The sequence below is a fragment of the Anser anser genome (genome assembly GCF_964211835.1).
Source record: "Anser anser genome assembly, chromosome: 5".
NCBI classification, from domain to species: domain Eukaryota; kingdom Metazoa; phylum Chordata; class Aves; order Anseriformes; family Anatidae; genus Anser; species Anser anser.
Window position 1 is genome coordinate 45,458,895 of NC_139725.1, and position 12,030 is coordinate 45,470,924.

Sequence of the window (12,030 nt, forward strand, 5' to 3'; positions counted from 1 at the left end):
TATATAAACCTGAGACAGAAGAGACCTATTTTGTTCCATCTGCTTATCTTACTACCAAAGCTGAGTCATGCCCCATGGCAGATTTACTATTAACTGCTCATCTTATATTAGAGCCAAAAGTCTCTCTCAGACTTGGGGCTTTACTGTGTCATGTACCACACAAGCAGATGGACAGCCCTTGTCCAGGAGGGACAGCAAAGCAATCGTCTGTACTCTAGCACTGTCCTTGTCTTTCTTCTCTCAATAATAGTGAAAAGCACTTCTGGTTCAGATATGGAATCTCTTTCCCCTGCCTTCCCAGAACCAAATTCAGAAATTTGTTATGACTGGATGGCAGATTCTAGAATAGAAGCTGATATTGCCAGGGCGGAGGCTAACAGGCCTCCACATCATCACTGAAAAAAGGAGCTTGTCTGCAAGAAAAAGAGGTAACAAGATGACAACTAAGAAGTAATCTCCTGCAGAGAAAACAGTTTTGTAGATAAAGAAGCAGCACAGTGTCAAGATGCTTCAAAGACATAGATTATAGAACATCACAAAGGTTAAGTGATGATGATGCTATCATTCAGCATCACTAAGTATTTGCCGTGAGTTGTACTTTTAGGACTTGGATTCAATTTATACATGCTGTGCTTTTATTCTGCATGATGTGTTTAACTTTGAGGATTCTATATCCCAGAGAGCTATCAGAGAAATAACAGCTGAAATCAGTTCTTTACACAAAGAGAGACTTTGCAAGCAAAATGTTTTCCAAGAGAAACAGCTACTGGAAAGAAGAATTAACTAAAGAACTAGATTAAGGCAGATAATGCAGGAAAAATATCAAATTTCTGACTTGAATTTGGCATGCTACTTTCTTCTAAAAGTTTCCTCATTCTCAGTGGAGAGTTGATGTTTTCTTAGCCAACATTCTTACCAACTGCATCTAAAAAGTCCTTCCCTGACCCACTCCTAACAGGAACATATGTAACACCATGCTTCTGCTCCAACATTTAAAATTAATTCAATTTGGAGTCCGTTATACTACTTGCACTCTGGCAAAGTCAGCACAAAATCACAAAGGTCCCTTCCAGCAAAGGTAGCTAGTTAAACTGAAAAAGACCGAGAAACTGGGAACAAAGCAGAACATTCAGACAGCTTTCTCCTCATTGTTACACTACTGAATATGAATGCCAGAAGATAGATGAGGTGTAATAAGAAATAAAATAAAATAAAAACACAATGAGAGAGAGAAAAACAAAGAGAGGAAAAGTTCATAAAATGGAAAGATACGTATGGGAAATAGACACAGTGGAAACAGATGTTGATATATAACATCGTCTCATCGTGATTCAACTGACTAAACCTCACCAGAGGTCATGCAGCGTAGGAAGAGGTTTCATTTTCATTTGGAGAAAGATAAATGTCACCACTCAAACAAACTAGCTGCAGGAACTTTTCCTGTCTGAGTTGCTTTTGCTAACTCATCTTTAAAAAGAAGCCTGGCTCTACTAGTGAGGCCTGGATCACATTTAAGGGTGGGACCTGAAACCCGTCTTCTTTTTAGCGGAGACTTAAGACATGGTTGTTTGGGACTTTTTCATGCTAAGCCTTTCCCAGTGCTTAGTAGGGTTCTAACAGGCCTACAGCAACACCAAAGAATCTAAGAAGTGCTGGTTTCTCCCACAAAACTCAGGGCTTGCTATGTTTAGCAGTGACAACTGCACAGCTCATGTCCCCATCTCAATACCTGCATAGCATTTACCAACTAGGCAAGCAAGTCCTCTGCATGTGAGGAGGTTGAAAAGGCCAAATTCGGTGACAGATCTGAGGCAGTAGGTACCACAGCCTCACTGAGGAGTGGTGGAGGATGTTCCTGTGGGACAGGGCTCTTAAGCAATGGGCAGAAAACCAGAACAGACCAGATGAGGCAGCTACAAGATTTCCTCGAGTGAGCGTTCTCACAGATTTAACTGACTCCAGAGATTTTCACCTATTGTTTTAGGCAAGCCTTCTGACCACATAGTCCTCGCATACAGCTGCAAATTTATCCACCTACATTCAGCATACCCTGGAAAGATAATGGCAACTATCTTCTGTGGGATATCATTTAGCATTGGTTCTTACATCATCTTCAGTAAATAAGTTAGGGAGGATCTAGTTGCATGTGTTTTGGAAAGAGGATAAACAGTAGAATTTTATTCTGGAACAGTCAAGTAAACATTTTAATTTTGAAAAAGTAAAATTATGCAACAATTCTGTAGTGTGACCTTAGACAAATACTGAATTTAAAATTATTTGACTAAATTAAACAGATAGTGATTCTGAACTGCAAAGCATATGCTGATCTGGAAAAGGCAAAAATATAAAGAACTACACAACTACTAACTTTGTTGTTTGTTTTCACCTTTTGCTCCCCTGTAAACACTTTAGGACAAATTTTACTTTCTGTATCACACTGTAAAATCACGCCAAGTGCAAACACAATAAGCCAGGCCCAAAGAACATAATATAAAATATAAGGAATGAAGTTTCACCATTAAAATAATTTACTCTTTACAGCTACTGTTTCAGGGGGACTGCAGGAAGTGACATTACAGATTCTCTTAGAACATATTCAGTGATAACAGCCCAGTTTTATCCTTAAGTACATTCCTGTAAGTCTAGTGCAATTCTACCAGTTTCAGAGAAGTTACATGAAATATACATTGGAAAACTGAATTTGCCTTCATGTTTTTAGAACCACAGCTCAGGTCCAGAAGAAATGTAAAGGAAGATATAAATTGATGTGATGCTTCTCTCTTTCCTCCCCTTGATGTATCCAGTACAAAGATATACACCTACTTAGGTGCACATTTCTGACCCAAATAAAGCCCTGAGTAAAGACTGAGTTCTGCACCACATTAACGTAATTCCTGTGCACCTGGGAGCATCAATAGATTGATCTCTTACCTACCCTTATGAGCTTGTATTGCTATATTGAGTGCAATCTACTTACTGATCTGCAATTAACATCACTCACGTAGCACTAAGAGAATCAAAAGAGAGGCCAGAATAATTTAGAGGGTCTTACTTGAAAATTCTTTGTTCAACCTTATACAGGGCCATTACCACCTGCACAATTAGGACCAAATGCATTGCTCTAGGTGATGTTGATACAGCAACTATAAAACTCATGACAGTTTACAGCTTCCTCACGAGTGGGAGTGGAGGGGCAGGCACCAATCTCTTCTCTCTGGTGACCAGCAATAGGACCTAAGGGAACAGAGTCAAGCTGCGACAGGGGAGGCTCAGGCTGGATATCAGGAAAAGGTTCTGCACCAAAAGGGTGGTTATGCACTGGAACAGGCTCCCCAGGGATGTAGTCATGACACCAAGCCTGTCAGAGTTTAAGAAGCATTTGAACTGTGCTCTCAGTCATATGGTCTGTATTCTGATTTTTGGGTAGACCTGTGTGATTGGGTAGACATTAGAGAAAGTGTTCGACCTCTAGAGGGTGTTTTTAGGGTGTTTTTAGGGTGTTGTCCCCCCCCGAGGAAAGGTGAAGCCAGGAAAATAAATGTCCCCACTCAGTGGGGAACATATATTACAGCAACATAAAAAGGAAGTTAAAAATATGTGTAAGACAGGTCCCAAGGGAAATGATGAGTGTTGAAGGCTACATGCTATGTGTTGGCTGAGGATGTGGGGGAAATGTAAATTAGTTGGAAATTGATTAAGCAAGAGGTAGCTAACAGAAAATTAAAAATAATCATAGTAATAATTAAAAAAAGACTTTTATTCAGATAGGGTCAATAAAATGTAAATGAAAAGTAAATCATTTCTGTGAGAAAGTACATTGTATGTCCATTCTGCAGCTATTAGCAGTAAAATGGGAAGCAAAATGACAGTTCCTTGGAATTTCCAAGGGTATTCCATGGAAAACTGAAGTAACACCATAAGATTAGACAACACAAAAGATGATATCGAATATCTGTGTTTACTGTAATTGTTTCTCCAACAGGAGGCCCTTATCCCAAATTAAAAAGCCAATTCTATCCTGATAAAATGAATACTATCCATATTGGTCTTAATGACTTTTCCATAAAACAAACAGCAAGGACTGAAGAAGATCATAGAATCACTAAGGTTGGAAAAGACCTCCAAGATCATCTGGTCCAACCATCCCCCTACTACCAATGTCACCCACCAAACCATGTCTCTAAGCACCACGTCCAATCTTTCCTTGAACACTTCCAGGGATGGCAATGCCACCACTTCCCTGGACAACCCATTCCAATGCCTGACTGCTCTTTCTGAGAAGAAATATCTCCTAATTTCTAACCTAAACCACCTCTGCAGAGCATCCTTAGGATGACTTTGAAAGAGACACTTCAAAGAGAAGGGAATTACCTTGCTGAGATCTCAGGAAGAACCTTGCTAATGTGCTACTCCCCTATATTTTTTCCCTTTCACTTTAAAAATGAATACATTACTACATAAAAGAGAATTCCTAACTGAAATGCTCATACTGCAGTGGCTATTTTCATTCATCTATTGGCAATTGAAATATTAGTATTAAACACAAAAATGAGGAAGTATTGCATGGGTAAGACGAAAGATTAATAAAGTTAACAAGCTCTAACAAAAGCCACAAGTCAAAATTAAAGCCAGATTTCTTACAGAGTATTCTAAAGGAAGAAATATCTTGGGCTATATGAATATAGGGATTATTTTTTGATTTGTTTCTGAAGTCAACTTTGATACTGTATGTGACAATTTTTTATTATTATTTCATGTCAAGTATGCGTTAATATATAGTAGATTTACTGACAAAAGTAATCATAATATACCAAGTCAAATTCTTTTGCTGAATTTAGTCCTGGAGAATAAGAAACAAATGCAGTTCTGAGAGGGTAACTGGAGTTGAATTATAACAATAGAATAATAAAGCAGAGTGTATCCAAGAGCAAAGCCCAACCAGAAGGAAAAAAAAAAAAGTAAAGGAAGAAACCAGATTAAAAGTTCATATAACAATAAATGTCTATAGTATGAGGAGCCAAAATCATCTCTAGAGTTTCATGAGTGTTGAATTTGGCTTTAAGTAGGATTCTTATTTATGGGGAATTCAGACGATGGGAAAGAATCATTACACAATACCATTTCAATGAAAACTAACGTCATTCAAAATCAAAGTGGGAGTTCAGAAAGTTATCTGAATCATACAAGCTGTCCTAATCCAAATATTCATTTTTGTTGGATTCAGGCAATAGATTAGTTTTCTTCTTTTCGTAATGATGGACATGCACATGTCTACTTGGCTGATTTCTCCTTTGGCACTTTTACAGAAACAACAAATCACCCAGAGAAGATTTCTATCCTCTGGGTATTCGTGTGCCTCATAGAGGTACTCCAGCAGTGCACAGGGAATGGAAATGTCTTCTAGGTTATTTGGTGCTGTTACCCTAAGTTATACTTCCAAAATATTGGTCTGTCAAGGTACATGTATGCTTACCTCCATATGTGTATGTGTATGAACACATAAAGGTTTTCTGTCTCCTGCTCCTCCACCTCTCACAGAAGAAACTAATAGCACGATACTCCTGGATCACTATAAAGTTATTTTTTGATTGGAGCCAGAATACAAGCAAGAAGTACCATAAACATAGTTAAACAGCTTGTAAACTTGCTAGCACCCAGACTCTCTCTTTTGTGTTGGTACAGTACCTCAGGCAACAAGACCTAGCACTCCTAGGTGATACTGTATAGTATAGTATGAGTATCACCTAGTATAGTATGTATGTGTGTATATATATATATAATAGGTGATACTGATACATATTTAAAAGAAATACTTGGCACATGTGTTCTGAAGTTTTAGAAGTGGATTGACATGTCAAAAAATGCTATTTTACCTGAAAATCTACAAGCAAAGTTTACTGCCTTAAAGTCACTGACTTCTTCATCAGAAGGGAGAAAACTGTACTAGAAATTTAGATTGTTACTGGGTAATCACAGCTGGTTATAGAGAACATGTAGTGGATGAAGGTGAAGACCAGAGGCTTAAGCATTTAATGATGTTTTATTAAGTTTTTTAGTTACCCTATCCTTCTGTACTTCACCCAGTACTAAGGCAAGGAAAGTTTTGATGTTGAGGAAAGCAGTATTCATCCCCACCAGAACTTTGTAACTCTTGGTAAATATCTTTCAATTTAATTTTCTCCTTGCAATAAGTGCAGATGGTGTACATGCTAGCAGCCACCCAGCACAATGGGAGAGGACAGACAGAGCACTTGCACTGCAGGGAGCTTTAATAGGGGACCCCACTACCTAAAGAGCATTGGAGCAACCATTGCATGTAACTAAGACCACTTTTTGCTCCCTTAATCAAAGAATTGGAAGAAAACCAACAATGGGAAAACAGAATGGGTGAAAACCATCTCCCCCTTAGAGGAGATTCCCTGTTTGGATGTGCAGAAGACGACTGTGGACAGGCCCTTTCAGCAGCAGCTTGTGTGTCCTACCCCAAACTTCCAATATGCTGGCTCCTTGTCTCTTGCCTGGAAACATTCCAGCCTGGAGACAGACATCCCCATATCACGTGATCCCTTTTATTCCCACTAGTAAGACTGTTTCAGTCTTGGTGGAGTCAGATTTTCCTCAGAGTTTCCATTCAGACGAGAGAGAGAACTTGCAGCCACCACAGTACTCACAGCTATTAGTCCTGGCCAGCTGCAGTAAATCCTGCCCTATTCAGTCAGCTTATTACTGGAATAAAATATCAACTTCATTTTATCACTCTCTTTGCTCCTCAAGTGTATAATTACAAGTCAACTGTGGGTCACACCGTTTCCATAACACCAAAGAACAGAGAGCCTGATAAGAGCCAGCAGAACAAGTCGCACTGATTTTAATGGGATTTGCCTCAAACCTTTAACAGCTAGCACACTGGCAAAGTTGTTGCAGGTCACAGGGTTAAATCACAGAAGGAGAAAACAGGAGAGTGTCTGCATCTTGGACATTATTTAGGAAGCCATTTGCCTCTCTGTTTCAGTACCCATCAGAAACATGGAGGCATCAGTATCTCAGTACCTTATGAATGAAGTATTTATTTATACACATTTTGTGGGACTCACAGGAATAGCACTGATGAGGAATAAGAACTGAAAGAGAAGAAGGGTCTCTCCATTTCCACCTTTCACTCAAGTGTGACATTAACTTCTAAAACAACAATACAGTCACACTTCATCTTTATTAAAGGCCTCAGACCTCTTTGGTGAGCATCAGCTTTAAACAAAAAAAAAAGCTCTAACAGTCATAATAGGCAGTGAAATTGTCAGAGAGTCTGCTGTCTGTATCATGTCATCTAAAAAACATAAGAGAGGGACCCCTCAACCATCTAGAAACAGTCAGGCAACTAGCAGCTAGTATGTCAGCAACAGGATGAATTATGGCTTGTGTGATTTATTTGTTGGACATTGATATAGAATTCATTTTAAACACATCTATAAGAATTTTAAACCACAGCAGTGATTTGATTTTCCCAGCGACAGCTTTAAGACTAGATAACAGCAAACTGCAGTACAAATAAATTGGGATCTAAAATGAGTTGCTTCACTGAAGTTCATGCCTTGTGCTAGTCTATATACACATGTTTGCAAATGAGTAAACTAATCCTCTTTTATTGTCTGGTATTCCCTAGTGCCTCCTGAAACCAGTATTTAATTTACACGTTGTATTCCTGGTATCCAGTATGGTTTTCAAGTTCTTGAGAAAAGTTCTCTGCTTCAGTTCTCCACATTACATCACATTCCAAACATTTAAAAATAATAATTTTAAAACAGGAAGTTGAAGGTGCAATCTTTTTGCTGGCTTGACCACAAATAAAAATGAGAAAGTATTGGAAAATCATGCTTTTCACCAAGCCATGGAAAACAGATGAAGGTCAAATCACAGCTATCATAGCTGGAAATTCTTTCAGGCATCCTGCAAAGGCATTACATGATTAAATGTTGTGGTTGCTGGCTGTTTTTTTCACTCTGGAAAGAGATGTGACCAGACCTGGGTATACATGAACAGGAAAAGGAATATAGTTCCGCACTTGCATTCAGTTATCTGTAATATATTCATATGGTCTTACATGAGATTTCAGAGGATATTTAAGCCAAAGTAATAGAGCACTGATGCTGAAAGTAACAACTCCAGCTTTTTTTCTCCCTACAGACACTTGCATTGTGCCACCCCCTCCTTTGTCTTTTCTCTAGAGCTTTTCTGACGTTTTGTAGAGATTTTCCATTCTGTGATTGGGAAATATATACAATTTTTTTTTTTCCACTTTTCTTCCCTTTAGCTTCAGGAGTTTCTCATGGAATCTCACCTTACTTGTGTTTTTCTTTGCAAATACATCCATCCTGTAATTTTCTTCAATACTTTCTGCTCCACGACCCTCCTGCTGGTTATAGGCAGGTTACATAAAACCCCTGGTACTAGTCTGACAGCAGGAAAACTGTGACACATGAAGCTGAAGGGCCTTGGTGCACAGCTGACAACCAACCCTGCAGACAGACTCTGTGAGGCAGCTCTGGTGGCCAAACTCTCATTCATCCAACAACAACAAAATAATCTCACCTTCAATGTATGCATTCACTCCAGATATTTGATGCTTGGCTGGAAGAGCCACACCCAGACATGCTCAGATATCACATGTTACAAGGCCCTCTATAAGGAGCAGTGCCTCTGGGACACCGCCGCACAGGGAAATCAAATTCATTTCACCGTGTCAGGAAAATTCCAGCTGCAAGGCTAGGTTTATTTGCTTATTTTCACAACTCACACAAAGGAAATCCATGAAATTCTGCATTAGAGGGAAATCTTTCCCAAGATCTAGTTACAAAAAGAAACTCTCCAGACTGTGTGTGGCCTCATTCTCAGCTGTGCCATTGTTCATTAGATGTAACTAAGGAGGAGGCTGAGGATGAGGTCCATAAAAAGCCAATACATTTCTCTTATCCTGGGGCCAGTTCTTTGCCAGCCCAGCCCTTCCATAGATGAAAGCACTCCAAGAGCTGCTCTAATCTATACCAGCTGCTTCGCCAAAGCCCAGTGTCGGTTGGGAATTGCTGCAGCACAATCCAGCCAGGTTCCCTTCCCTACGCTGCCATAATCTCCACGTGTAAGGCTGCAGGAATGCATAACATAGGAAGACGATATGTAACAGGGAGCTGCACACAGAAAAGATTGCTCTCCCAAGGCAACCTGACCGCTTCCCACCCTCTTCCTGACAAAGCAGCAATGAAAACGGAATGAAAGGGAGACCAGCCCCAGCTCCAACAAGCCTCTGTGCATATCAGATGTATTTATTGTTACCAACAGCTCCAGCTCACAACATTCTCTCAGAAGTCTGCAAAAATGGCCCCTTGGGGTTAACAAGAACATGCCATATGAAAAATGATCATAAATCTTTTACAACTCTGCAGTCCTCTAGGGATTTGATGTGCTGAGGATCTCAGGACTTAGGAGAGTCATGATTTCTCAGCATGACAAAATTTTAAGTGTATGCTAGCTTAGCACAGTTTAGCAAATGGAAATGGTCAAGTGTATTTCAAAGCTCTTTTTGAACTGTTGCTGTGAGATATTCCAGCTCTGCAAGTCAAATATCATCTTGGAAGTAGGGGGACAGGGAAGGGATGGGCACACACAAAGAAGTGAAAAGTCTTTCTCCAATAAGAATTTAAAAGAATTAGAAAGTATAGGGACAGTAAAGACATTGGTGGCCAGTTAGCAGAGCAAGTCTGCAAATCCACCTAGCATTCAGGATTTGTACCTCACTGTCCCTCCAATCTGTAACATGAGTTTGGTAGCAAACATGTTAAGTGAAAAGAAAAAGCAAGAGAGTCCCAAACATAATGTACTAGAAGAAAATGGTTATTTCTCTTATTTAATAAGAAAAGGATAATTCTGAAGTAGTGAATTTAGCCTTACAGCAAATCCTGACTAAAAAAAAAGTGGCAATAATTTATGTGTGTGTATATATATATATATATATCTTTTCCACTGAAATTAAGTTTTCACAAGAAGCATACTTTAGTGTTAGCATTTTCTGTGGTTTTTCCTCAAAATACATTTTCTCAAAACTTAAAAATTTCAATAAAGCTTTTTGGTGAAAAAGTGTTCATCCTCAAATCTTTAAGAACTTGGCAAAAGTTTTTTAAATTCAAGCTTGCCTTTTCCAGTTTCTTTAGTTTTGATGTTAAAAAACATTTTCACATAAAATGAAGAAATATCTTTTAAAAATTATTTTGGTGGAAATACTTTATTCATTAAAAAAATCATAAAATACCTTAATGGCAAATAATCTTCCCTTCACCTCCATTCTAAAGGGTGAGAAATTAGAATGAAGGGAAATTGAACTAAATTTGTAGCAGAGTCAGGATGAGAGCTCCATGCCTAGCGTGGCTCCTCACATCAGCTGTTCTCCCTGGCGTGGGGGGAAGGAACTATTTCATATTTAAATATCAATTCTGGGCCTTAAGTACATTTATGGATATCTTACAGTCCAAGTTAATGCTCGCTAATTAAAGCAAGGCTTTTAGCTCAACTTTTTTTTTTTTTCCTGTGACCCTTATCCTACAGTAGAAATGGCATTTAAGTGAAATCTCCTTTTTAAAATATATCCACAAGCTGTTCCGCTGTTTTCCAAGCCAAACAACATGTCAATGGGCTCTGTGTTTTCAGTGATGTCAGAAAACGCAGTGGCAACACTGCAGAGCAGTGTGAGGATCTTCGCACACTAGTTCCCAGCTCAGAACCATGCACCACGGGCACGCAGCAACAGCCCAAACTCCCATTACCCCAAGGCATTTGCACCACCACATTCCTCATGTGTTTGGTATACAGCATTAAGATGTATTTTGCTTTATTATTAGAGCATCGCCAACGTAACCTTGCCTAAATACTTATCAGTGGCATTTTATTCCCAGTGCCTCCTCTACAAGGTGCAAGAGCATTCCTGGAATTGCATCTGCACACTCTCTGCCAGAAGGTTTCAAATCACACAGAAGCACTTTCAGTTCCATTACACGCAGGATAAAATGTAAGGCAGTAGCTAAAAAGTTACTGCTTGGCTTTCTCTTAACACCCTGTAAGGCTTGCACAGAATTTGAAAAGTGTATGACTGGGTTTAAGACATGACTTTTTAAGATTAGAATAGTAATGCATCGCCACTGAACAGCTATGTTCGGATGTTTTCTGGGTTTGGTCACAAAGGGAATGCACCTACTACTGCTGTGTATGCAGCATGTTCTGATTATCCGAGGTCAGAGAGCAAAACCAAGTAGAGAGGTACTGAAAGCATGATGAGATATACTGGAATTAGGAGGAAATACTGTTTTAAACGTGTGTGCTAACTGCCAAGGAAACTACAATGAGCTAAGAGTAAGTCACATATTTGAGAAAGTAAGTGCCCAAGTGAATCCCATTTAACATTTTTCTCATCCATCTTCTCCAAACTACATTGAAAAGATACAAATACGGATTTGTTGGAAATGTATGAGGGTGGACGCTTTTTGTGAGTAGCTTTAAAGAAACTTAGTTGATATAGAAAATTAAACCATTCCTTGTTCCTTATCGGCAATACCCTGAAGCAAAAGAACACCATGAGTTCTGGCCAAGATCCCTAACTGTTAACACAAACTCCATTCATACATTTAAAAATCAGTGCAAGGACAAAAGCATGATAAAAAGGCTGAAATGTGAAATGCCAAACTTTCTGCTTTAATTATTCAGATCTAGATCTTGGGCTGTGGCCAAGAAGCATTTTGTAATGCTCAGGAAGGGGGATTGGAGTGGATATGTACATATGGCTTTAAAATCATGGCTTGCCCCTGGAGTATATCACAGCAGCCAAGAGACTGTTCTAATTAACACCTGCTACTAATAGTTCCAAAGGGTAATTCTGACATCTAAGGATCCCAAAGCAAAAAAATAAGTCTGTTTTTCTTGCATCAACAGTTGTAAAGGAGGAAGAACTGAATTTCCTTTGCTATTCTTGCTGTGAGGGGAAAATATATCTTC